Source organism: Triticum aestivum, chromosome 1A, assembly GCF_018294505.1.
Source record: "Triticum aestivum cultivar Chinese Spring chromosome 1A, IWGSC CS RefSeq v2.1, whole genome shotgun sequence".
In the NCBI taxonomy this organism is placed as follows: Eukaryota; Viridiplantae; Streptophyta; class Magnoliopsida; order Poales; family Poaceae; genus Triticum; species Triticum aestivum.
The window spans coordinates 490,290,929-490,317,449 of record NC_057794.1 but is presented as its reverse complement, the minus strand read 5'-3'; positions in this window follow the sequence as shown (position 1 = coordinate 490,317,449).

Below are 26,521 nucleotides of genomic sequence, written 5' to 3'. Positions count from 1 at the left end.
CTATCGCTCTCACACCGTTGGTCACTGATCCGACCGCATCCCATTCATCGGGGGAAAGGGAGGAAGTGCATCATTTCTCCGTTCGACGGCACCAAGGCAGCACGTCCTGATCTGCGGTACATGTCGTTCTCTCTGACCAAGCTCCGGCGCGGCAGGGCCTACGCCACCTGCTAGCAGATTCCGCCCGCCGCCGCTCACCTAGTTACATCCCGATGACCTCCAGGTATCCCCTCCGGCCTTGCTCCACTGCCCGTCTTCCCACGTTGCTGCATGTGGATCTTCCATAGTTCTTTGCCCAAAATGTAGCTCGTCCGACGTACTTTCCATATTGCATTCTCGTCCTCACAGCGTTTTAAACAAACACAACCGTGTTGTTATCTTCCCGTATGACAAGGAATATGATAATTTTTTGTCGTCGCATGTGTCATCAACTGTTATTGGCCAGTAATTGTTTCCTTTCTACCTCTTTTTTGCAAACAGGGCTATCCATTTCACCTCATTGCTATTGCGACCTTTTGGTGAACTGCACAAATCACTTTTTTCTTAAGAGTGTTTTGTGCGGTTGTACTAAAATGTCACACGAGCAACGTCTCTACATTTCAGTGCGACTGCACAAAGGGAGATTGGTTTTGCTCTATCCTCCTCATCCAACTCCGAGCCTAATCTTCTCCAACTAGTTAGTCTTAAGAGAGACTGCAAAGGTGACCTGCTTCTATTTGTGTGTTTATTGTTTCATCAGCAGTCCTTTATTATCGTAATCACACTTAATATCTTTGGAACAGGGATGCTCAGCTCTATTTTAGTGGAACTGCACAAAATGATCGGAATGTTGCATGCTCCAGACAGCTACTTTTTTTCCCAACATGCCTTGTTGATTTAGACAGAGCTGGGGGGACGTTGCTGCCAATGAAAGCATGGATCAATTTTAATTTAACACCTTCTCACAACTCTGTCTTCAGTTGTGATGTAATTATTAGCTCTGATATGCTAATAATTGACATGCATTAGCAAGGAAGTTAGTTTTTTATTGTTTCCGAAAGAGCATCGATGGCAAGACACGTGAAACAAAAGCTGAAATCTCACACCATTGTACAATTTCCTGTCGCTGGAAAATTATTTGTATAGTACGTCAATTATGTAAACAAATGATGGAAGCTTCATAGCATTGCCAGAAGCCTCTTCATCATCCGGGTCCATGTGCCATGCACAAAATTATACTCCTTCGTTCCTAAATATTTATCTTTTTACAAATTTCAAACGGGCATATTTTGGAGTGTAGATTCACTCATTTTGTTTCGTATGTGTACTCCCTCCGTTCCTAAATATTATATTCATCTTTCTAGAGATTTCAACAAGTGACTACATACGGAGCAAAATGAGTGAATCTACACTCTAAAATATGTCTATATACATCTGTATGTGCCAGTCTATTTGACATCTCTAAAAAGACGAATATCTGAGTAGTCACTCGTTGAAATCTCTAGAAAGACAAATACTCCGGAGTATATTTAAGAACCGAGGGGGTAGTGCACAACCGCATGGGAGACTCATCCCGGTCGTTGCGCCGCATTAATAGTGAGTAATGAGCAATCAAATCATAAGCCCCACCTTTCCCACTATAAGTTGCTCTGAAGAAGCAACCATCAATACGATCTTCTTTGAATCCGCTCATACTACTCCATCTGTCACTGTTTATACATCGCGCTTCAGAAAAAAGAAAAAAATCTATGGGACCAAGGCGACTAGCGATCGGCCTGAAAAATAGCATTGGTAGTTATAGCACGGCGTCTATTACTAGAGGGAATAATGCGTACACACATGCATGCAGTGCTTCTACCCTGGGTACACACATGCATGCACTTACTCCACTCTGTAGTAGTACAGTACAAGGAGAGAAAATTGTGGACTTGATTGCGGTTACCACGCCCTAATTAATTGAGCATTAAACTAAACGCGTCTAAAGTCTCTCTGGTGGTGGAAATGCATTGAGAGAAATGCATCATAATGAAGCGCGCCCTCTAAACTGTGACAGAGGGAGGAGTAGTATGAAGGTGCAAAACCAAGTACGCGTATGGCCAGTCGGTCAACGCATGTCCTCTTGGCATATCACTAACATGTGGGACAGGAGTGTGAGCAAACCGATCTCAATTGACGGCAAAGAGCCAACCCGCCGTTCCTTGAGAGAGATGAGGAGCGACAACACACAGACGGGCTCGCACGGAGGCCAAGATATATTCAGGCATGGTTGGTTGATCGATATCATTCATTACATGTTGGGCTGCCGTTTTCCGCCCTTCTCCAGAATAAACGTGTGCTTTATCGGTATGGGCCGATGCCGCGTCCCAACCGCCCTTCTAGCTACAGCCCGCCATCCCAGGTAGTCCATCTTCCTTTTGGAGCCGGCTTGCTGCACTGCGGTAGCTCCATCTCCATGTCAATCTTTCTCTACTTCTACCGGCTTCTACTTATGATGAGTTTATGTCGCATGAACTAGTGCCAGTACTATTATTCTAATCACACTTCTTCAATATCTTTGCCATCCGGGAAGCTCAAGTCGATTTTAGTGGAACTGCACAAAAGCATCGTATGATCCGAGGGTGCCAGCTGTCTTTCCTTCGACTACCTGCCCAAGAAATTAAATCATGTCTAGGGTTTAGGGTTTAAGTCGTAGTGACCTTATCAGTAGTTTTTCTTTCGTACACGCTCTCACAACTTTCTTCTTTAGTTGTGAAGTAAATATTGGCTATGATCTGTGAATCATTGAGATGCATCAGCATGCTTGTTAGTTTTCCTTTGTATTTGATGGAATGTTGTAACGGGGCAACCTTGGAATAGGATTGAAAATGGAGTGGAAAGTTTCTGTTTTTTCTGGAGAAAAAATGGAAACAGAGAGAAACCAACGTTTCGTTTTGTTGGATCGGGCCATCGAGCAAAACCAACACTTAAATCACGTCTGTCGTGTTCTTGTCTCACCCTCCTCCACGGCTCGACCCCACATGGTCGCTCGGCATGCCACTCACCGCAAACCGAGCATACGATAACTTTCCCGCCTACTTGTCGATGGATCGCGCCATGGAGTACTAGCACTACTGGAAGAGATTGACGAGTTGGGGGAGGACAGCTAGCTGTAGCACGGACTCCCAAGAACTTTTTACATGCATGTGGTAGCTAGCTATTGCGGCCTTTGAACGCGGAGCAGCCGCTTGCACCTGGAAGCGGCGCGGGCGACGCTCTCTCGGCCGGCGCGCCGCTTCAATGTCGGCGCCAGTGAGAGGTCGCGTTCGCTCTGGACGGGCATGCATGCGGCACTGACTGTTTCGGGTGGGAAGCACGTGCGGGTGATGAAGAGGGTTCGGGTTGGTCAGGACCGGCCGTGGCAGCGGTCTGGACGTGCGCAAACAAGAGATGATGTATGTTAATATTGCTGCATATATAATTAACAACGTAAATAATGTGCCAGTTGGACAAATATGATTGGAGATGGAGATGGAGATGGAAATGGAATTTTATGTAAACACAGATATGCATGTCTATGTCTATGTGTGTGTGCGCGACGACTCTCGTGACCTGGAAGCGGGGGCGTGTTTTTGGTCGAGTTTTATTTCTTGGTACGTTAGAAAATCAGTTTGTCTAATTCACATCTAGATGTTATTTAAGGATATCACATCTAAGCTCCCACAAGTATATAATGTAGCAACAAGAAACAAAAAAACTTGGAAAAAAATAGACCACAAACAGAGTGGACATCAACTTAGGGTTTGCACTCTCCACACGCTCACCACACTACATATATGTTACACGCTGGAGGCTCAGCGTTCATTTGCTAGGGTTTGCTATATTCACAGTCTCTCACCCTCTCTTCACCAGATCTAAACAAGATTGCATTGGCCTCTTGTCTCTCTCTCCCCCCTCACAGCTGGTGAAGGAGGCGCCCGTATCCCGTCGCACCGGGAAGGGGAGGAGGTGCAGCGTTCACTCTATCGCCTTCGGCAAGGGAGGCAATCCACTGTCGGCTGCGCTGTTCTCTTTCACCCAGCACCTGTGCGGGAGGGCCACCGACCGCTTCTTCCTCGCTGCCGTACGTAGTGTGGGCAGATCCGGCCTCCCACCGACCCTAAGGTATAAGTTTCTTTGAAACCGTCGTTGCTCTAGCTGCATGTGGATCTTTTTCGATCTGTAGTCGAATCTAGGTCTTGGTTCAAAGAGGAAAGAATGGTGCGGTGGGCTGGAGCAAGAATCTAGGACGTGGTTCAATGAGGAAAGGAGGGGCGGAAAGTAGTATAGACTGGCTATCCAGCCGCTTTGTAGGTTGAAAAGGGAAAAAGGGGGTAACCTAGTACACACATCTGTAAGGAACTGATCTCTTTGTTGAAAAGGGAAAGAAACTGGGGGGTTGGGTAGTTTGTGCAGGACTAGATTTGTTGCCCTCACATAGGAAGAAGGTTCAAAGAGAACAAATATGGGACCAACGCATATATACTGCTTGGCTACATACTCTACATCACCCATTTATACGTGTGGACGCACATGGTGCTGGCATGTCCCATACAGCTATTTTGCTATTGTTATTCTAATTAAGAATGCGGCCGGAAAATTGAGGCAATGCCACTGTTAAAAGTAAATCACATTTTTTAATGAATGTTGTTTCAAGAAAATGTCTCTGTTAATATGAATCAATGCAACCGTTTTAGAAATTCTACTATCCTACTTTGCTTTCCATCCAAGATAAGTTAGATGCTTCTTTCTGTCACCGTTTGTTTCATCCTCTTTATCGGCAAGTAATTGTTTCCTTTTTTGGCTCTATTAAAACAGGGGTATCGATTCAACTTGTTGCTATTGCGACATTTTGCTTCGCTACTCGAAACACTTATGTTTTAAGAGTGTTTTGTGCAGTTCAACTTGAATGTCACACCGGTGACTTTGCTTAATTTTGGTGGAACTGCACAAAAGGAGATCGAGATTTGTTTCCAGTCTTCGTGGCGAGTTGTTTCAAATCTTGGTCTCAACCACATGATGTGCAGTGTGCTTTGAGATGTTGTGCTACTTGTTTTGGTACTGTTTTAAATAAATATTAAATTGAAGCTATTGTATTGCTGTCTTTTCCCATTAAGTAGTGAACAAAAATGGGACCAACCCAGACATGATGCTTGTTGCTTTGTTACAACAAATTCAGCATCACCCCCTTTATAAGCCAGTAATTGATGCCACTCTCAGAATTAACTACTGAATCTTATTTCAAAACTGCAACACTTGTTAGGGATTGGCGGGATTACCATTTTTGTGGCCGCATGTTTCATCCTCCTTTATTAGCCAGTAATTGATTCCTTTTTTGCCTCTGTTTAAACAGGGATATCTATTCAACTTGTTGCTATTGCGACATTTTGCTTCGCTACGCGAAACACTTTGCTTGATTTCAGTGCAACTGCACAAAACGAGATTGGATTTCCTATTCGTGTTGGCAGATTCGTATTTTATCTTGTCCGTCTCATGAAAGGTCAGTACAGGCCTTCATCCACATGATTGTGCAGTGTGCTTTGAGATGTTGTGCTACTTGTATTGGTACTATTTTAAATAAATGTTGAATTGAAGCTATTGTATTGCTGTCTTTTCCCATTAAGTAGTGAACAAAAATGGGACCAACCCAGACATGATGCTTGTTGCTTTGTTACAACAAACTCTGCATCACCCCCTTTATAAGTAGATGGAAGCACATACTGTTGTTGCGCCCACTCTCCCCTAGAACTATTTATGCTTTTCGTTAATCTAATGCCGATGGTAAGATTAAGCAATGCCACTCTCAGAATTAACTACTGAATCTTAGTTCAAAACTGCATCACTTATTAGGAATGGTACTATCCTGCTTTGTAGTTCTTTATACATGTTTAACCAAGGTATTGTTAAGATAATGTCTCTGTTAAAATGAATCAGTTGCATTGTTTTAGGAATGGTACTTTTCTGCTTTGTCGTTCTTTATACATGTTGAAACAAGGCATTGTTAAGATAATGTCTCAGTCAATATGAATGAATCACACTGATGGAGAATTGCTACTCTCCTGCTTTGTTTCCCATTAAGATAAAGTAGATCAGTAGATGCTTTTCTTCTGGGAGTACAAGTCATCAACCGTTATTTCTCAGTAATTGTTTCCCTTATACCTATTGTTGCTTACAGGGATATCAAAATTAAAGCTCGGTTTTATTCCGACTTCGATTTTAGTTGAACTGCACAAAAGGAGCCAATGTGTCCAAGGCAAACTGCTGCATTACTGGGTCCAGTTGGTCGTTCCACTTTGCAGAAAGAAGCAGTCACTGTTTGCGCTACATTACAGAAGGAATGACCGAGAAGCTTTACAGAGTATTATTAGACACCGGTGACATGACTAGTCTGCAGAGACCATTGGCAATTTAACAACACGTGGAGTGCCCTGGGCAAAAAGTGCCCAAACAAGTACAAGAAGCTACGACAGGACGATCATAGGCATTACATATTTTGAATGGGAAAAGCTTGTCAAAGTTTAATCATTGATGTTAGCAAGAAGACGTTAGTTTAATATATTGGAATTGGAAAACCTTGTCAAAATTTGCTCATTGATGTTAGCCAGAAGACATGCATTTGATATTTTTGAGTGGGACGCCCTTGCTGTGAGCAGCATCGAGTGTTTTTTCCTATTCCTGTGTTCAGTTTAGAAGTAAATAGTTACTCTGCTGAGATATTCCTGTGTTAAGAGTTTGTTCTGAATATTGTCTATGTAATGCCAGGCCTTGTGTTTGATTGCAAAGTTGAGCTTGGAATGTTGTGGCATGCGGCATCACGAGCTGTTCACCGTGCCTCCTGAGAATAATGCTTCGTATTGTTTTGCATGTCGATCTAATGCCAGTGATTTGCTTGTTAAGAAGATCATCCTCTTCTGTTGTTTCCGTGCTTAAGAAGTTCATCGTCTGATGTTTCATTCATAGCCTATACGACAAGTCGGGTAGGTTAGACGTGAAACCATATGATCTTCCGACCAACTCATGATATTAGGCCGTGATTGGATCGTCGTTTTCCAACCAAAACCGCTTGTAAAACTGACGCTTGTAAATTAAAGCAGATGGTCTCGGGCGAAGGCGCTTGGTTGGTCGATTTCGACTAGTAAAATATCGGAAGTACTTCACATACGATAAAAATGCTGAATGACACTCGGATGATTGCTAATCCAGTCGTTAGCTGTTGTTTCAGCCTTGCCCATGGATGGCATGATACACACGTCGTGCATGTATTGTCTGGTAATGTCGTCCATATAGCAGTGCTCGTAAAATATACACTGGTCTCTCAAATTACACGCGTAACCCGCCTGTTTTACTTACAGACCTCGGGCCCTCGGTTTCATTACGCCTGTATTTTATGCGTTGTTTCCGATGACGAGTAAATTACACTTGTATGTTAATATAGGTTTGAAATAAACCAGAGCTCCCAAGCGCGGCCTTACCGTTTCATGTCGTCTCAGTTTCTCGAAGGTGCTCATAGGTGTCCGATGATCCTAGCTTCCTGAATGAGCAGCGGGCGCTGTATCAGACCATTCGTAGGGCCCGTGAGGCCCTCTCCGTTGTCCTTCGATTTGTTGCGCTCGCCGTGGCGCCGAGCATTGTTAACATCGTCAATGAACATGAGGATTTAGGAGATGACTTTATTTTTACTGGATAACACTAGGGACCCACTAGGGCCATAGCCGTACGTACGCAAGTGCCTCCTTATTATGTAAAACTATATTTTTTTTGCTTTCTCCTGGTTTCCTGACATCACGGTCCCACACCATTGTCAACCTATGTAGTCAATATAAACGAGAGAATTTCACAAGGTGTGGACGAGAGTTGGGACCAAGCAACTCGAGCAGTATTTGTGTTTTTGAGGCGTGAGCACTGCAGACTTTTTCTTGGCGATGATTTCGTTGTTGTTCAGAGGAGAGCAGGGTATTAACTGGGCGGGCTGTGGCCCGTCTAGCCCAGGCCAGATACTAATTTTTTCAAGATGAAAATGGCTAGCCCAGCTATACGTCTTTTTGAGGAATACCCAGGCAAGGTCAACTTGTTATTCTCCGCCCCGCTGGGCTGCAAATCTTTCCTAGGAGGGATGCATTAGGCTTAACAGGAAAATGGGCTTTAAAAATAATAAATGGGATGTAATTATAAAAGCTAGGCAGTAACTATAAAAAAATGCACCAAACACGAAATTAGTTTATAAAATATTATTTATGGATTTTGAAAATCTTAAATTTTCATTGTTGCGTGCGCAATGTTTCGTTGGATTTTTGCCTAATACAAATTTATATTTAATCTGACTAGAAATTTCGAGATAAAAATATTTCGAATCCCATCAGAATGTGAGAAATTTTATTGAATTCTGTCTTTAACGGTTGGTTGAAATTATTAATCATTGTCCTAGCTAGAAAATGGGATGTACTTTTAACAAACTGTAAATGGGCTGTTGTAAATTCCATTAGAATTCAAAAATGGGTTGTACATTCTTACAAAACGCAAATGGGCTATAAGTTCTATGCCACACACTTGTGGGCCTACTAAGTGACACGTCCCCTAAAAAAATAAGTTGACGCGTATGCAAGGCTTTGTCAACTTATTACAGTCAACACACGGTTCTAGCAGTAGTGGCCGTTGGATGTCTATCCAACGGATGTCGTGCTTCTTCTTCAATCTCGGATATTCTTAGCTTCGGCCGCCCAAAAAATGATTCCTCCCCCTGACATCTGGGGCGCACCATTTCGGAGGCTGGCCTGTGGGCCTACTAAGTTGGAGCGTACTAAGGGCTTTGTCAACTTAGTCAATATAAACGATTCTAGCTTCAGTGACCGTACGATGTCCATCCAACGGTCGTAGTGCTTGTTCAACCTCTGGTCTTCTTGGTCCAGCCGCCCAAAGCAGCGTCGGTCGTGCCGCCTGCTCCTGCCTCCAGTGGCCGGCTGTGCTGCCGCGGAGGCCTTACCGCCCCCATACTCCTCCCCCCGCTGGCCAGGCCATCCCTCCACTCACCCACACCCCCTGTTATTCTGCGGCGACGGCAGCCTCACACCGCAGCCGAACCAGTGAATGCTCGTACTCCTCTCCGTGTGGGCATCCACTGCCGCGTCTTGCCCGGCTCCGCATCGTCCCCTTCCTAGGCCTCGCCGTCATCCACCGCCGTGGTGCTCTCGGCGCGGCGTGGTAAATCTGGTCAACGACCGACTTCCATTGGAAGAGTACTATACGTGGAGAGGCTGACAGCTGGGTCCACGACAGCCGCAAAGAAGTGCCTCCTTATTACGCGGAAAATAATTATTCCTCCACCTGACAGCGGGGACCCACCGGACGGGCCACCAGTATTTTGTGAAAAAAACCGTTTCCCCCTGACTGCTGGGACCCATCGGACAGGCCACCGTATTTCGCGAAAAAAACGTTCCCCCGCTGTTAGCTCGGACCCACCGGAAGTGCCTCCTTATTACGCACAAAAAAATGAATACTCCCCCGGCTAGCTGGGACCCACCTTGGTGGGAGGCTGACTTGTGGGCCTACTAAGTTGACGGGGACGAAGGGATTTGTCAACATAGTCAATATGAACGATTCTAGCTCCAGTGACAGTACGATGTCCATCCAACGGCCGTAGTGCTTCTTCAACCTCTGGTCTTGTTGCTCCAGCTGCCCAAAGCAGCGCCGGTCGTGCCGCATGCTCCTGCCTCCCGTGGCCGGCTGTGCTGCCGCAGAGGCCTCACTGCCCCCTACTATTCCCATCGATGGCCAGGCCCAGCAGCGACGGCAGCCTCACACCGCAGCCGAACCAGTGAACCCTCGTACTCCTCTCCGCGCGGGCTTCCACTGCCGCGTCTTCCCCGGCTCCTCGTCATCCCCTTCCTAGGCCTCGCCGTCATCCACCGCCATGGTGCTCTCCGCGCAGCGTGGTCAACGTGGTCAAGGAACAACTTCCATCGGAAGAGTACTGTACGTGGAGAGGCTAACAGCTGGGTCCATGACCACAGCCTAGTTTTTTTGTGATTTTCCAAGTAAGTCGCTTTGTCAGGCCTGTTGGGCTGCAAATCTTTCAAGACAAGGAGAGCTTTCATTCGACTGGCTGAGAAAATGGCCCATCAGTAATGAGAAATGGGATGTACATTTTTAAAACACATCAAACCGGCAATTAGTTTCAAATATCTTTTTTTCATTTCAAGATTTTAAATTACATTAATTTTTATGCGTGGAGAATTTGTTGGATTTTATATTGATATACTTTTACTTTTAAAATCAGTTTGAATATGAGTCAAAATTTAGGGATTAAAAACAGTTCGGACCGCACCAAAATATGCAAAATTTCGTATAATTTTTTAAACGTGGCCACAATATGGGCTATAATTCTAACAAAAAGAATATGGGCTCCAAAAAAACCTTAAGAATTAGCAAATGGGCTGTAAATTATTAGAAATAATGGCAGATGGGCTGTATGTTGTTTTCCGCAGATTTGAGGCTTTCCTAAAAAAAGGTTGACGCACAAGCACTGACTGTTGGATGTCCATCCAACGACCGTTGTGCTTCTTCAATCTCTGCTCTTCTTGCTCCACATGCTCAAACAAGCGCCGGCAGGACTGCCTGCTCCCTCCTCCCCGCGGTCGGCTGTGCTGCCACGCAGGCCTCACCGCCCCACCGTACTCCCATCACTGGCCTAGACATCCCTCTACTGACCCACACCCGCTGTTATTCTCCGGCAACAGCAGACGAACCAGTAAACCCTCGTACAGTCGTACTCCCTCCGCGTGGTAAACAACTGCTGAGTCGTCCCTGCCTCCGTGTCGTCCCCTTCCTAGACCTCGCCGTCGTCCACCACCGTGGTGCTCTCGGCGCGGCGTGGTCAATGTGGTCAACGACCGACTTCCATCGGAAGAGTACTATGTGTGGAGACGCTGACAGCTGGGTCCACGGTCGCAGCAAGGAAGTGCCTCCTTATTACGCGCAAAATAATTATTCCTCCACCTGACAGCGGGAACCCACCAGACAGGCCACCGTATTTCGCAAAAAAAATGTTTCCCCCCTGACTGCTGGGACCCACCAGCTACACCTTCGCACGCAAGGAAGTGCGTCCGGGCAAAAAAACAAAATGATTCGCCCCCTTGACTGCTGGGACCCACCAGCTACATCTTCGCACGCAAGGAAGTGCCTGACAGTCGGGACCCACCTCGTCGAAGCGTACGTAGCGTTGTCATTCTGGTCGCGAACGTGTACGTACATAGATACTGGTGGATGTAGAGGCGCGCACTTGTCGTAGTAGAGGCGCACACGTAGCATGTACACGTACGTACATCGGCCAGGGTGCAAGAAAGAAAATACGGGCGGGGTCTCGAACACCTACTCGCGCATACGTACGGCGAGGGCTCGTTGACATGGCTAGGTCAGAACGGAGAAACAGCATCGTCGTTGTGTCCATGGGGAGACAACGGAATGCGTCGTGTTCATGGGGAGGCAACGGAATGCATCGTGTTCATCGGGAGGCAACGAAACGCGTGGTAGCCAACCGGCTGGGTCGGAACGGAATGTGTGGTCGTGTTCATCGGGAGGGCTTGGACGGAACAAGCGATGGAAACAAGGCCTGGCTTACCGCAGAACAGAGGAAACAGCCTTGTGTTCGACCGGCCACGTTCGAAACTGGATCCTATTCATCGGGAGGGGTGTGGCATACCGCAAAACGGACAAAACGGACCTCCTACGATCGAAACGGGGGTCCTGTTAATCGAGAGGGGTGTGGCGTACCGCAAAACGGACGAAACGGACCTCCTACGGTCGAAACAGGGGTCCTGTTCATCGAGAGGGGTGTGGCGTACCGCAAAACGGGACTCCACGGGATACTATTCATCTCCACCGTTGACCTCCTCTAGCCTCCACGGGCTACCGTCGACCTCCTCCAGCCTCCACGGGCACCTGTTCATCCAGCCTCCACCGCGCGCTACTCCACCGGGTACTGTTCAACCACCCCTCCACCGTCTACTGTTCATCCAGCCCTCCACACCACGGGGTCCTGTTCAACCACCCCTCCACCGTCTACTGTTCATCCAGCCCTCCACACCACATGGTCATGTTCATCTAGAGGCAATGCCACCGCTCACTGTTCATCCAACCCCCCCCCCCTCGCAATGCTCACTGTTCATCCTAGAGGCAGCATCAATCGGCTTCAGTAAGCAGCAGTGGCGAAGGAATCGCTCGATCAGGTTCAGTTAACACCCATCGATCGATCGCTTGGGTTCGGTAACGCGTAGCCTGCAATGCAATCACTCGATTTAGTTAGAGCCCAACGCCTCGCTCGGGTTCAGTTAGAGCCAACACCTCGCACACACACGCATACGTGTACGAGAGAAACGCGCATCACTCGGCCCCCGACCTCCCACCGTAACCGGGAACTCCCTGAAATTTTCCTCGCCCTCACTTCTACCATAGTTTTTTCTGTCATGGACGGCCTAAAGAATGTCATGCAGCTGCATCTCCGGCCCGCCCAGGACGAAAAGCCCATTTTCTGTCATGATTTTTTGTCATAGAAGTAGGAGCCCACCACATCTATGATGATATCAGGTTTTGTCACAATTATCGTCATAGAAGTGTCATATGTATGACAGAAAAAAATTCGTCCAGCCCAAAATGTCACGGATGTGTCTTTTTTTGTAGTGATGAGGGCGAAGCGAGGTGGCAGCGGAGCGCAGATCGACGGAAGGAAAACTCCGGCGCACCCCCTACCTGGCACGCAAAATGTCGGATCACACTAAAGGAATCAGCTACTTTGCCATCTGCCACGGCAGACGGCAAAGGCATGAACGGCGGACGGCAAAGGTCTTTGCCGTCTGCCGCGGACGGCAAAAGGCTCCGGCAAAGTAAGGTCCGGCAAAGAGCTACTTTGCCGTCTGCTTTGGGCGGCTGACGGCAAAGGGTCCTTTGCCATCAGCAGTGATGCCAAAGAAAGCAGAAGGCAATAATTGCGCTGTTAGTCCGTTAGGTGGCTAACGGCAGGCCTTTGCCGTTCGCCGCTGACGGCAAAATTTGTCCTGCCTTTGTCGTCTGCCTTATGATGTCAGCTAGGCGTCACTACACGGCAGGCCTTTGACGTCCGCCGCTGACGGCAAAATTGTTTACTCTTTGCCGTCTGCGGTGAAGTATTCGATGGCCTGCACCTCGTGCATGCCTTCGCAGGAGTTGCGAAGCTCGGCCCAGTGCGTGAGGTAGTCCCGGGTTGACTCGCTGGGGCCCTGTACACACAAGGAGAGCTGGCGAGGCTTGGGAGGCCGCTTGTACGTGCTGGTGAAGTTGCGGACGAAGGAATCAGTGAAGTCGACCCAACTGTTGATGTTGCGGGGCCTCAAGCTATTCAGCCAAGTCCGTGCCGTGCCATGGAGCATGAGCGGAATGTACTTCATAGCAACACACTTGTTGCCGTTTGCTATGCTGACGGCCGTGGAGTAGTCGACCAGCCAGTCTTCCGGCTTCACGGAGCCGGTGTATTTGGGTGTGTCTCTGGGGAGCGTGAACCCTTTAGGGAAGGGCTCATCTCGGATGCGGGGGCCGAAGCACGATGGACCCAACTCATCTTCTTCTTCAAGCTCCAAGGATCAATGGAGATGGTTGATCCGGTGGCAGGCGTCATTCTCTCCGACTCCCTCTCGGTGGCCAAGGCGGTCGCCGAATGTCGGGTGATCAACAGGTGGTGGGGAGACTCGCCTTTCCCTCCGAGGGGGAGGAGGCGGACAGTCGTCCCGTCATTCCACGGTTCTTGGGCGACCATCTCGGTCGTGCTCTATGGTGATGCAAGTCCGACTGCGGCTAGCAGCCGGCTCCTTGTCTTTTCTTCCGCGGACGCCGCCAGTTGGCGTCCGAGACTCCGCGCCTTGGTCTCGGCGGGGAAGCAGGTTGTCATTCCGTCGGCGCGGCGCATCAGTGTGGCAGCCAGCCTCGTTCTACTCAGTAGCCACGTCAAGTAGTCGCTGGATGCGCTCCGTCATCAAGCGACGTTCTTCGCCCTCAAACTTGTCCAGCTCGTCCGCCTCCACCTGGGCGGCTCGAATGTTCTCCACAGGCATGGCGTAAACGGGGCAATTCGCCCCGAACAGATCGGTGATAGCCGCGCCACGCTGCTGGACTGTGCCAAGGCGGCTAGGCCCTGCAGCAGCCGGCGTGCCGCCCACAGCGTGGTCCATCTCGCGCTGGTAGGCTTCTGACAGGCGTCTCATGCTGGCCAGCTTTTTGGCGCCTTCGACTAGCTGAAAGCGGCTTGCCTCTAGCGTCTCGGCGTCGGCGTCTTCGGGAATGGGTGCCGCCAAGTCTTGTAGCGCCATGTTGAGCGGGTCGTAATCACCCCGGCCAGAGTGCTCGTCATGATCAATGACAAGCACTTCCGTGACGGTACTTCGGTCGCTCTCCGCGCGAGGAAGCGGTTCGTCGTAGACCACCACGTTGGAGGGGAACGTGTCAAGTGATGCGGTGTCGGAGTTGACCAGCATCGAATCGGTGCAGCCTACGGACTCCAAGTCCCCAGCTGGCTCGCTAGCAACGTGGAGTTGATCGAGGAGGCCCGCAAGGAGCCTCTCAGGGCCGCCCGCGCCCGCATCGGATGCGGGCTCGTCGGAGAGGCGTACTTCGCCGATAAGATCGGCGAGGCAACTGGCTGCGACGGCGATTTCAGCGCCATGCAGCGCGTCGGCGCAGACTCCGTCTGGCGTGCCGGGCTGGCTGCGCTCACCAGGGAGAAAAAGGGTTCCCGTCCAGAACAGGTCTCCGGACAACGGTGCACCATGCCCCATGGTGGGCCCCAAATGTCAGGGGTTGGGTGCGACATATGCCAATGGATGGCTTATCATGGTGGGGGCGAGTAGAACGTCGTCGGTGCCTGGAAACGGGATGAGGCGTAGACACGAACGCCGGCGTACTTTACCCAGGTTCGGTGCTCTCCTAGGAGATAACACCCCTAATCCTGCTCTGCGGAGTCTCCGCATGATCACTAAGGCAAAGTGAGTACAAAGGTGCTCCTCGAGCTGTATCTGTGGATAGGAGAAGGCAAGGCTAGCTCTCTCCCTTCTCCAAGGTCTGGTCTACTTCTAATGAATTGGAACCCTTTGCATGGGTGTCCTGGGGGGTTTATATAAGCCTACCCCCAGGGGTACAATGGTAAACTGTAGGGACGTAGGGCCCAGCTGTCAGTCTCTTCGCCTGCGGGCCCTCCTGCCGACTGCTGGGGCCCGCCGATTGGTGGGCCCAGCCGACTGGTCGGGTACGGAGCCGACAGGCCGCACCCGCCGCTGGCAGGTCCTGCCGGCTGCTAATTACTATAGCCGTGCCTCTAATGATGCAGGCTTGGTTATGGGGTCGTGGCTACAGTCCTGCCGCCTGGCAGACGATTACTGTAGCCACTCACCGTCTCGTCTGGTTAATGGCGCGTGGGGCCTATGGGAGGGGCAGGCCGACTTCCACGGGCCGGGTCCCTACGGGTCCGACTGGTGGCGCCCTTGCCATCTTCTGGACTCTCACTGACTGGTAGGGCCCGTCTTCCATGGATCGTACCGTCAGACCGTTGTGGGTACAGGACTCCGCCCACTGTTGCTGGCGTCAGGGATGGCATGGCAACAATGTTGTGCCAGACGGAGATCTCCGCTAGTACAGCGCACTCTGCCCTCGCCATCCCCCAGAAAAGGGGAGGGAGTGGCCTTCACTGTCGCCACTCCCTGTCCCATCCCCCCTGATGAGGGCATGGGCTTTGCTGGTGTCGGGGGCCGACTTCCCGTGGTCGGCGACTTCAGAAGCCGCCAATCGGAGTCGGCCGGTCTCAATCTCATCCGTAGGACTCGGACGCTTATGGACAGCGGGCTGTTCCTCCAGCCGCCCTCCTAAAGTCAGCTCTCCGTCCATGTCTTGATGGGCGCAATCAGCCTTGATGTCTTGAAAGGTTATGGGCCTCGGGTTAGCCTACCCGTGGCCCATTACTCCGACACCCACATTCTTTTTCGATGTAAACTGAGTTTTCTCCCAGTACTTTTTCCTAGAACCAACTCAATTGTCCCATGTCTAGCCTAAAAAATAATAATACCCCACGTCCTATTAACTCATCAAATTAAAATGATATTTTATTTCGTAAGTTGAAAGTTCTTACAAAATAATAATTATAATTGTTTATATATAACTTGGCAACTTAACTCCTAGTAATTGCGTATATAAGCTTGCAAAGATTTTACTGACCAATGCAGTAATAGACGTGCAATCATGTGTTTATGTTTTTATAACATTTCTCCGTCCATCCCAACATGATATTTCACCTAGCCCAACAAGTCCGCGGATTTCGAGAAAAATGCAAATGGGCTTTGAATTCTACCATATATATAAATGGGTTGCATAGATGCTACATCATTGTTTCACCCAGCCCACCAAATGGACTAAAAATAAATGGACTGGCTGACATGTGGGCCAGTAGGTCGAAGCCTAATAAGGCGTTGGATTTACATCCAATGGCCGACAATCTTCTTCAATATCTCATCTTCTTCCCCCAGCGCTGCCGGGACCGCCTGCTCCACCCTCCAGCGTCCAGTGGCGTTGTTTTGCGCGCCTCAGTGAAACGCTACCCCGTCGACGGCCAGGACATCCCTCCACTCCGCACCTCCTGTTATTCTCTGCTGAGTGTAGGCCCACCCCGCACCCGAACCAGTCAAGTTTCCCACTCCTCTTCGTCTGCGACTCCACTGCCGCGTCTTGCCCATCTCCGGGTTGTTCCAGTCTGGGGCCTCGCCTTCATCCACCGCCTCGCTGTGCTCGGCGCGGTGTGGCCAACAAACGACAGTCATCGGAAGAGGATTGTACATGGAGAGCCTGATGGCTAGGACCCACGAGGTCCATGGTCGCACGCAAGGAAAGTTCCTCCTTATTAGCTGGTTCCTCCCCCTGACAGCTGGGACCCACCAGCTGTATCTTCGCATGGAAGGAAATGCCTCCTTGTTATGCGAAAAAACCATTCCTCCCGATGACAGCTGGGCCTCGGCAGATTTGGTCACTGACTTGTGGGCCTACTAAGCAGACGTGTACACAGGGCTTTGTCAACTTAATCAACAAGTGATTCTAGGAGCTGGACCGTTGGATGTTAATCCAATAGCCATGCTCCTTCTTCAATCTCTGTTCTTGCTCCTGTCTCCCGTGGGCGGCAGTGCTGCCGCGCACCCGAACCAGTCAAGTTTCCCACTCCTCTCCATCTATGACTCCACTGTCGCGTCCCCATCTCCGGGTCGTTCCAGTCTGGGGCCTCGCCGTCGTCCATCGGCCTTGGTGCGCTCGGCACGGTGTGGTCAACATGGTCAACAACCGAGAGTCATCGAAAGATGACTGTACGTGAGAGGCTAACAGTGGGGACGCACCACGCCCATGGATGCATGCATGCAACTGCATCCTTTTACCGTGAAAAATGATGTTTTCTCCCCCTGACTGCTGGGACCCACCAGCTACATCTTCGCATGCACGGAAGTGCGTCCATATTACGAGGAAAAATGATTCGCCCCCTGACTGTTGGGATCCACCAGCTACATCTTCGCACGCAAGGAAGTGCCTGATAGTTAGGGCCCACCTGGTCAAAGCGTATGTAGTGTTGTCATTCTGGTCGCGAACGTGTACGTACATACTTGTCAATGGAGAAGCGCGCATGTGTCGTAGGAGAGGCGCACACGTAGCATGTACACGTACGTACATCGGTCAGGGTGCAAGAAAGTAAATACAGCCACGTACGTACATACGGGTGGGGTCTCGAACGCCTACTCGCGCATACGTATGGCCAAGGCTCGTGTACATGGCTGGGTCGGAACGGAGAAGCTGCACCGTCGTCGTGATCACGGGGAGGCAAACCGCTGGGTCAGAACAGAATGCGTCGTCGTGTTCATCGGGAGCCAACCGGCTTGGATGGAACAACCGATGGAAACGAGGCCTGGCGTACCGTAAAATGGAGGAAACGTCCATGTGTTCGACCGGCCACGGTCGAAACGGGATCCTATTCATTAGGAGGGGTCTGGCGTATCGCAAAACGGAGGAAATGGACCTCCTATGGTCGAAACAGGGTCCTATTGATCGGGAGGGGTGTGGCGTACCGCAAAACGGAGGAAACGGACTTGTGTTGGAGCGCTACGGTCGAAACGGTGGTCATGCTCATCGGGAGGGGTGTGGCGTACTGCAAAACGGGACTCCATGAGATATTGTTCATCTCCACCGTCGACCTCCTCTAGCCTCCACGGGCTACTGTTCATCCACCGTCGACCTCCTCTAGCCTCCACCTCTGACTATTCATCCACGGGCTCATGTTCATCCATCCTCCCCCGCGCGCTCCTCCACCGCCTATTGTTCAACCAGCCCTCTCCACGGGGTCCTGTTCAACCACCCCTCCATGAGCTAATGTTCATCTAGCCCTCCAACGGCTACTGTCCAACCTGCCCTCCAACGGCTACTGTTCATCTAGTCCTCCACGGGGTCCTGTTCATCTAGCCCTCCACGGGTTCCTGTTCATCCACCAGCTCGATCGATCGGCGTCCTATTCATCCAGCAGCAACGGCCTCTACTACCACGAGGTCCTGTTCATCCAACCCCCCACCAGGAACTATTCATCCAAACCCCCTCCACAACACGCATTGTTCATCAAGGGAAGGAGGCGGCAGTGTTTGATCGGCTTCAGTTAGCAGGGGTAGCGAAGGAATCACTCGGGTTCAGTTAACAGCAAGGGATCAATCGATCGCTCGGGTTTAGTAACGTGTAGCCTGTAGTGCAATCACTCGGGTTCAGTTAGAGCCCAATGCCTCGCTCAGGTTCAGTTAGAGCCCAACGCCTCACACACACGCGTACGTACGAGAGAAACATGCATCGCTCGGCCCCGGACCACCCACCGTAACCAGGAACTCCCCCAATATTTTGCTCGCCGTCGCTTCTACCATGGTTTTTTTCGTCATGGACGGCCCAAAGAATGTCATGCAGCTGCGTCTCCGGCCCTCCCAGGACGAAAAGCCCATTTTGTCATGATTTTTTTCATAGAAGTAGGAGCCCACCACATCTATGATGATACCGGGTTTTGTCACAATTATCGTCATAGAAGTGTCATAAGCATGACAGTCAAAAATTTCGTGCAGCCCAAAATGTCACGGATGTGTCCTTTTTTGTAGTGTAAGAAGAGGCGCTGGTGAAGTTCTTGCGAGCGAACAAAGAGGTATTCGCTTGGGAGCCCAAGCAGCTGGTGGGGGTCCCGAGGGTAGTAATAGAGCACCACTTGAGGGTGTGCCCCAATGTGTGCCTGGTGAAGCAGAAGGCACGGCGGCAATCCACGGAGAAGCAGTCCTTCATCGTCTAGGAAATCCGCAAGCTACAGGCGGCGGGTGTCATCCGTGAAGTCCAGTGCCCAGAGTGGTTGGCAAACCCAGTTGTCGTACCCAAGAAGGGCGGGAAGGAGCGCATGAGTGTCGACTTCACCAACTTCAACAAGGCCTATCCTCAGGACCCCTTCCCGCTTTTGTGCATTGATTAGATCGTCGACTCCACCACTGGGTGTGACCTGTTATGTTGCCTGAATGCTTTCTCGGGCTACCACCAGATCAAGATGGCACTAGAAGACGTAGAAAGATGGCTTTCTTGACCCCGTGCGGGGTGTACTGCTACACCTGCATGCCGTTCGGGCTGTGCAACGCTGGGGCAACCTTCCAGTGACTGATGCACATCGCCCTGGGCCAGCAGCTCAGGAGGAACATGAAGGCCTACGTCGACGACATTGTGGTGAAGTCTTGGGAGGTGAAGACCCTCATCCAGGACCTGGAGGAGACATTCGCCAGGCTGCGCCAAGTGGATCTGCGGCTCAATCCGGAGAATTGCGTGTTCGGTGTCCCATCTGGCAAGCTGCTGGGTTTCCTCGATCGCACAGAGGGATCGAGGCGAATCCGGAGAAGGTCAAGGCAATAGAAGACATGAGCCCACCTCAGACCCTCAAATAAATGCAAAAGCTAGCGAGTTGTGTGACCTCGTTGGGGCGCTTTAACTCCAAGCTGGGGGAGCGCGCCTTACCTGCAAGCTGATGAAGAAGAAAGGCCCGTTCAAGTGGACCTCGGAGGTCGACCTGGCATTTCAAGACCTCAAGAGATACCTGACCAGCCCACCGGTGATGGTAGTGCCTCGTCCCCTCGAACCCCTGGTTCTCTACTGAGCCACCACGCCTCATTCCGCCAGCGCAGCACTGGTGGCTATCCGCGAGGAACATCAGGCCAAGAGCCAGCCACACAGTGCCTCACCTTTAGTTGGGAAGGTACGGCACGATGACAGTGCCCCTGAAGCCACAACGACGTTAGTAGATGACCATGCTCCACAAGACGGTGCCCTCAAGACAGCGGTGGCCTCAATGGGCAGCCAAGCTCCCAAGGTCTCCCGGCCTTCAGAGGCGCCCCATGCTCCGGGGGTCTCGGACCCCATCGAAGCCCCCGCCCTCATCGAGCACCCAGTGTACTTCATCAGCACAGTGCTACGGGACGCAAGGGCACGATATCCCATGTCGCAGAAGCTCCTGCTTGCGCTCCTCGTGGCCTCGTGCAAATTGCGCCACTACTTTCAAGGCCACCGCATCAAGGTCATCTTGGCGTACCCACGGGAGAGGATACTCCGGAGCCCCAATGCTGCGGGGAGGGTCGCCAAATGGAACATCGAGTTACAGGCATTCCAGCTGGAGTTCAGCACCACCAGGGTCATCAAGTGAGCTGCGCTTGTCGACTTCATGGCGGAATGGACCGATGCCCAAGGCCCGAAGTAGGCGAGGACCGATCTCTCACACCAGGAAGCGAAGCACCAGACGGCTGGGTCATGTACTTCAATGGCGCCTTCGCACGCTAGGGCATGGGGGCTGGCGCCGTGCTCGTCTCGCCCACCCAATACAAGCTCTACTACGCCTTGTAGCTCTGCTTCCAGCAAGGCGAGGAGGTCTCCAACAACATTGTGGAGTATGAGGGGATGATCGCCGGCCTCAAGGCCGCGGCAGCCTTGGGGGTGAAATGCCTCACCATCAAGGGCGACTCCCAGCTCCTTGTCAACTTTTCCAACAAGGTGTACGAGCCAAAGGACGAGCACATGGAGGCATACCTCGCGGAGGTACGCAAGATGGAGAAGCAATTTTTAGGCCTAGAACTGCAGCATGTGCCTCGCGGCACAAACAAGGAAGCCGACGATATCGCCAAGAGGGTGTCCAAGCGTCAGCCATAGGAACCCGGCATCTTCAAAGAGCGGCTCTTCAAGCCTTCCATGCCCCCCCGGCCGCAGAGCCAACGCCGCCTCGGGAAGAGCTTCCCCTGCCACCAGCCTTAGGAGCCCCCTCCTGCGGCCGACCTTAGGAGCATGCCTACTCCTCGCGCTCGAGCCTCAGGAGGGGTGTTGGACCGAAGAGTTCAGGGCATACCTAGGGCAAGGAACACTGCCAGAGAAGGAGGAGGACGAGGAGCACGTGGCCCGACAAGCTACATCATACTGCATCCAGGATGGTGAGCTATACAGAAAACGACCAAATGATGTTTCCTTGCGATGCATCTCTAGGAAGCAGGGGTGCGAGCTGCTAGCTAACATACATGGCGGGGATTGCGGGCATCACTCGTCGTCGCGCACCCTGGTGGGCAAGGTGTTCCGCAACGGGTTCTACTAGCCCACGGCACTCAACGACGCAACCGAGCTGGTGAGATCCTACGAGGCCTGCCAGTTCCATGCCAAGGAAATCCACCAGCCAGCCCCGAGCCTCCAGACTATCCCACTCTCCTGGCCATTCACGGTCTGAGGGCTGGATATCCTGGGTCCATTCTCTCGAGTGCCCAGGGGCTACCGCTACCTCTACGTCGCCATTGACAAGTTCACCAAATGGGCAGAGGTGGAAGCCATCTGCACCATCCCAGCCGGGTCTGCAGTCAAGTTCATCAACGGCCTCGTGAGCCAGTTTGGGGTCCCTAACCGCATCATCACCGACAATGTCTCGCGTTTCACTAGAAATCTCTTCAAGACATATTGTGCTAACCTTGGAACGCAGATTTGCTACGCCTCGGTGGCACACCTCAGGAGCAATTACCAAGCCGAGCGCGCCAACACAGAGGTCTTGAGAGGCCTCAAGACTAGGACCTTCAAGAAGAAGCTCGAGGCCTGCGGTAGGGGCTAGCACGAAGAGCTCAAGTCTATGTTGTGGTCCATCCGCACCACCGCCACCAAGCAAACAGGCGAGACCCTGTTCTTCCTCTTCTACGAAGCAGAAGCAGTTCCTCCTCACGAGGTCAGGCATCACTCTGCGCGGGTCCTTGTGTTCGATGAGGCACGTCAGGACGCCATGCGGCGGATGGACTTTGTTCTGGGGAGGAACGCTGCCGCCAAGCCTCGCTCCGAGCAGCAAGATACCAGCAGGCGCTGCGACGGTATCACTGCCGCAGCGTTCACTCCAGGACGCTCGAGGTGGGCGATCTCGTCCTGAGGCGGGTGCTCTCCAGGGAAGGGCTGCATAAGCTCTCACCCATGTGGGAGGGCTCGTTTAGGATTGCCCGCGTTTCCAGGCCTGGCGCCACGCACTTAGAGACGTAGGACGGGATCCCCATCCAGAACGCCTGGAACATCCAAAACCTCCAGAAGTTCTACCCATGAAGCAAGGCCCAGTGCCTGTGAAGGTATCTGCTTGTGACACTCTCACATAATAATGAGTGGGGCTGTACACGCCCCGGAGTCTCCGAAGAGCCGCCCTCGGGCCTCGGGGGCTCTCTCCCATGTCCAAGTGGCAGCACTTAGCTCCGCGCTGGTGAGAAGACTAAACTAGGTGCCGGACGCGGCTGTTCATTTGCTTTCTGTAGTTGGCTCGCAACCTTTTTAATGGAATTTGAAGTTCTGGCATTTCTCGATCGCTTGGCTGAGTCTCTTGTTCTGTCTGCTTCTTTGCTCTGTTCTTTGTTTTGCGTCAGGAAGAGCGGTAGTTGCCCGACGCTCTCCCTCGCATGCCTCACGCGGGGGATGGGCAGGTGTGTGCGTGCGCTGGGCTAACCTAGACATGGGCACACCTCGCCAAAGCCCTGTTGGCTCCAGAGCTTCGGCTCCCCTAATCTTCGGGAGGTGCCCTTGATTGAGCTCGTGATTGGTGCACCCCTCTAAGTCCATACCCCACGGGTAGGACGTGGTGCGCTAGGCTATGATCAGCCCATGCCGGAGGCCTCGCGCAAGGAGGGATAAGGATTTCCTAACGGATTTTTGCAGCTTTGCGATGTCCCCCGAGATCAGCGGCTCCCGAGTCAGCAGGAGGGAAGCCTCACTAGATGCAAGGAGGCGCGCGCCCTCACGAGGTGGAAACTACCTCGAATGTATCAAGCTAAGTTATGCCCCTACGCCTATGTGAAGCACATATACCACAACACAACACAACACAAAAACGATAAACATAACACAGGCAGCATAAGAATCACAGTTCATTACACGCCCTCGCAGGGCCCCATACTTGTTTTTTTGGAATGCGGGAAGAAAGGAAAGGACAAGCAAAAGTGGCGCCCACGCCCATAGCAGCTCACGAGGGCTGGCTCCCAGCGCCTCCCCCCGAACTCAGCCGGAGTCCTCGCGCTTCACCGGGGCGCGGCGGCAGGATGACCCGCCACCGTCCTTGTAGCGAGCCCGGCGATGTGGCGGTTGGTCGTAGCCACCGCTGCTAGAGCTTTTGCCGGAGGAGGAGCTGCCGCCACTGAATAGGCCACGGCCGCCGCTAGGGGCGAGCCCGCCCTTGGCGTCGTCGCGGCCATCATCAAGACCCAGCTCATCGTCACCGTCGCTGTCCTCGAGGCAGCACCGTGCATGATGGCCATCTTCCCCGAAAACCCTCACGTAGATGGTCGCGATGCCATTGTACTTGAAGTGGAGGGTGCACCTCCTGCCCAGGCCACACGCGCGGGCAAATGTTTGCCAGCTGCGGGCCAGGACCGTGTTGCCCGTGGAGGAAACCTCCACCACGGCCCACGAGGCCTTGCTGCAGCAGCCATCAACTTGCAGCCAGAAGCCATCGAGACATGTGGCTGGTAGCTCGCTGGCGAAGGAGCACGGGAGCTGGAGCCAAGTGCCGGCCGACCGATCCGACCACACGACGAATTCCGGGAGCACCTCCGCTGAATGGAAGTGCGGCCGAGGGGGCTGGGCGACCACTGCGCGTCTCCCCTCGGCGCAATGGTTGCTTCGCATGGAATGGCCCCGCCGTGAGAGGAGGCACCACCACGGCCGCCAAGGATGACACCGATTCCCGAGGGAGTGTGCCCTCGCCCCCGGGGGGCCACGACAAGGGTCGCAGCGTGCTTGCAGGGATGGCAACGCCCCCTCTTGGGCGGTGGGGAGCCGGGTCCCTCCTTGTGTGCTTTCTCCTCCTCCGCGGCTGAGAACCTCTTCATCGGTGCCATGGGTGTCGAAGCAAGACGGTGGAGCAAGGAGGAAGAAGAAGAAGTAGGCGAAGTGGAAAAAGAGATGAGCGACGGGGGCTCCACCCCTCTCCTCATTTATAGCCAGAAGGAGGCCAACCGCCGGCCTCCATGATCTAAGGTAATGATGGTTTTATTCTGCATGCAGCAGGGTCGCGTCAAGTCGAACGGTTGCTGAGGCTGCATGGGGAAGCGGAGACGCCCATGTCCTGTCAGTCGCCACGCTCAATCAAGGCCGCGGGTGGTTGGGGCCCGCGGCACTCCGCACTTGCCCTTCGGCTTCGCCTCGAAGCCAAGTCCGAGCGTGCCTTGGGCCCGGGGGCTACTGTCGGCATCCTGGGAATGGGGTTACCCAGACCTGCCTGCCTGTGGCCCACGAAGCGGCTCCACCAACGGCCTAGTATGGGCCATCTTTAGCAGCAACCACTCAAGACCCTCACGAGAGGCCAAGCCTCGCGAGGCGGAGGACACCAAGACCTCCTCAAGGGCAGCCTCACTAGGATGGCTGCCGAGGAGCGGAGATATCTAGGCAAGAGGCACCTCGCGAGGTTCACATGACGTGAGCCATGACGACCACGGCCAGGCGAGCGCCAGTGGGCGCATTGTACCAGTTTCCTCTTTGGTGCTAAAGAGGCAAGTGCAGGCGAGGAGTCCTGAGGCATTAGGCAAAGGTTTCCATGTCGGTCCAATGAGACCAAGACTAGTAGGACGGAGGTCACCGTGGAGCCCACAACAGCAGCACCACCAGAGCCTTTGGCAGGCGAAGACCACCTTTTGTCAGGATAGCTCCTACTAGTTGTCTCCCTTCAAAATTGGCTGTTGTGGGATCCATTTCCCGGCTAATATTCTGGAAGAGGACCAGGGCCTCTATAAATAGGACTAGCCACCACCACAGGAGGCATCTCATCTTGGATTGGATCCATTCCTCCAAGGCGATCTCACCAGCTCACCAAGCTCAAGAACACCTCTCCTCAGGAGGCTATTCATACCGTGTACTTGTTCGTTCTCAGCCTACGAGGCAATCCACCACACCACAATGGAGTAGGGTATTACACCACAACGGTGGCCCGAACAAGTATAAACCCTCGTGTCTCCTGTTCTTTGGGTTCGTCTAGCTAGGCCTTGAGATCGTCATGCGAGCGAGCTTGGGTGAGAGAGGGTTCTTCACATGCACCCCTATGTTCGAACCTCAAGGGTTTGCAGGAACCCGTAATCTGACATACAAGATTAAGACTCGCTCCAATGATTCTCTTGAGCGCTATAAAGCTCGGCTTATGCCCCGTGGCTTTCAGCAGGAGCAGGGACACGATTATGATGAGGCATTCGCTCCTGTGGCCCACATGACCACTGTCCGCACAATCCTTGTTGTGGCTTCTGTTTTTCATTGGTCTATCTCTCAACTTGATGTCTAGAACGCCTTTCTCAATGGCGAGTTGCGTGAGGAGGTTTATATGCTGCCACCATCGGGGTACTATGCTGCTGATGGTATTGTCTGTATGTTGGAAATATTCCCTAGAGGCAATAATAAATAGGTTATTATCATATTTCCTTTTTCATGGTAATCTTTTATTATCCATGCTAGAATTGTATTGATCAGAAACTCAAATACATGTGTGGATACATAGACAACAATGTGTCCCTAGTGAGCCTCTACCGGACTAGCTCATTGACCAAAGATGGCTATGGTTTCCTATTCATGGACATGACTTGTCATTTGGTAATGGGATCACATCATTAGGAGAATGATGTGATGGACAAGACCCAAACTATGAACATAGCATATGACCGTGTCAAGTTTATTGCTATTGTTTTCTGCATGTCAAGTATATGTTCCTATGACCATGAGATCATGCAACTCACTAACACCGGAGGAGTACCTTGTATGTACCAAACATCGCAACGTAACCGGGTGACTATAAAGGTGCCCTAAAGGTATCTCCGAGGGTGTCTGTTGAGTTGGCATGGATCAAGACTGGGATTTGTCACTCCATAGGACGGAGAGGTATCTCAGGGCCCACTCGATAATACAACATCACAATGAGCTTGCAAGCAGTGTGACCAATGAGTTAGTCACAGGATCTTGTATT